This window comes from Cryptomeria japonica, chromosome 3 (genome assembly GCF_030272615.1).
Source record: "Cryptomeria japonica chromosome 3, Sugi_1.0, whole genome shotgun sequence".
Lineage (NCBI taxonomy): Eukaryota > Viridiplantae > Streptophyta > Pinopsida > Cupressales > Cupressaceae > Cryptomeria > Cryptomeria japonica.
Genome location: NC_081407.1, coordinates 414,484,436 through 414,486,847, shown reverse-complemented (window position 1 = coordinate 414,486,847; position 2,412 = coordinate 414,484,436).

Genomic DNA, 2,412 nt, shown 5'->3' with positions numbered 1-2,412 from the left:
ATAAATGAATGTACCATGAGAATGATTAAAAACATCCCCACTACTTTACATATTTTAATGTAGAAACTTACAAATATATTAGAATAAGCATAAGAGAGGCACATACACTTACTAATGATAGTCATTAATAGAGTTATACTTAAAATCCCACTATCAAAGAATACTTCAATTGCATATCACATGAGTTTTAAAAATGAATAATTTATTGAAGTATGAGTCTATATAACCATTTTACATCCATGAATATCATTCTTATTTGCAATTATTTTTATCAAGTAATATTTCTAAAACATATTAAATGTAATAATAAAGAATTTTCTTTCAAATGAATTTTCCTACAAGATCCATCAAGCATATGTCAATAATGGGGATTTTAACATGGGATGATATCTCAATATTGGGATATGCCACCTCCAATTCAATCTTTGAATGTCTACTAAGCATTTGAGAATGGGGATGTTTATTCATTAATGAAAACCGTATCTCTATTTTTTTTTAGTTTGTGAGAAAAAATTAAAAAGTGTCGTTTAAGGGATGGTCCTCAAAAAATAGTTTGGAGCAATTTTTTATGCAAAAGTATAAGAGATCTAAAATTTTAATATTGTTAGTACTAAACTTGATAAAATTTCACATTTAGGAACTATTGTAAGGTTGTAGTAGTGTTGGTGTTCCAAACCAATTGTCTAATTACCTCTATAAAGTAGCTAACTCTCAGATCAATGGCCAACAAACATGAGACAATGGCATTTTCTCTTCTGCATTTTAGGCTTTGCTAGACCTAGAGGGTAACTCTTGTTTCAATATCTCAAATTCTAGACCTTAATTTTGAGATATTGACTAAAAGCATAATGTTCTCACACTTGTATTAAGGTTTGAATAATTGTTACTTTAGATTAGCTAAATCCTTAATAAAATACTTATTTAACACATTGACAACATGGAACAACTTGAATACATTAACAAAAAGTAAAATGTTATTTTAATTTTAGGCTTTTGATAATCTAGGTTTTGGATTAGAAAATAGCCTTAGATTGGTGCCTATTCGGGGAAACAAAGTTAGATTTCACTTGCAAAGGCTTTCTTCTAACAATAAAAATTTGTATTCACAAGGTTGATGATAATATCATTGCATTATAGTAATCTGTCCATGAAAGGGTATTACTTGCAACTCTACTTATTGATCCCTCAACACAATACATATTTTCATATATCTTATTTAAACCATTTTTAATCCATCCCTTTAACAAAAGTAGTAAACAAGATACACCATATAGAAAATGTATATTGATAAGTTTGAAAACCCTTGATATGTTTACTTAAAAGAAACATACACATATCTAAGGAGACAATTACAAATAACACACACATAAAGTGTTTTTCATATAAGCTTCAATATAAATAGAATGCTGCCATACAAAATACATGCAAAATATAATTCTGCAACACTGAATTACACTTCTCTTATTGAATATCTCCAAAATCACAAAACTTTAAACTATATCCAGTCTGATTTCTTTAGAACTTAGATATTCAATATATTTCTAATTCTTTACAACATTACATGCTCCACCTTTTATAGAAAAAGTACAAAATATGTCAACCCTACACCTAATGACAACCTGTTACAATATTTTGACTTTTCAATAACAAAAATATTCTTGGGAAATTATGGTCATTACAAAATTTGATACAATATTTCAAATATACCACTTAATCATATGCTTGTTGATGTATATCTCCAATCTCGATGTTTGGTCCATTTGCATAGGCAAAATTCTTTGCATTGCTTCAAAATTTCTAAACCCTAGGTCATCTTGTAAGATTTTATTCCAACTAAAATTTGATGAACAATTGAAATATAAATGTTTATCATCTTTCGTACCTATCTTCACACTTCATACACTCTATCATTAGTCCATTGGAAATCCAAAATTATAGCAATCTTCCCATTATGACTTGTATAATTAACATCTAAGATTGCTCTTGATTCCTTGTTGAATTTGTCACACAAATTTTCCAAAGAGATCAATTCATCCAAAATTGAATTTATTAGCCTTGTGTTCAAATCACCATTCATGCAAACAAAAGATATCACCCTAGGACTAACACAAGATTGGTGGAAAACTCCTTTTTTTGGAACTCTTATGTACTATTTGTCTCAAAAGTTGAAGCTAGTTAAGGATAAGGTTAAATGTTGGAATAAAATCTCCTTTGGTAATATTTTTCTCCAAAAGAAGGCTCTCTCTTTGGCCCTTAAGGATGTTCAAGATGAGATGGGAAATGGTAGGGGGGATTTTGAAATTTTCAATAAAGAAAGAGAGCTTCATGCTGAGTGGTCTAAGTTGAATAAAGAGGAAGAAGTTTTTTGAAAGCAAAAATCTAGGATTCATTGGTTAACTGAAGGAGATAGGA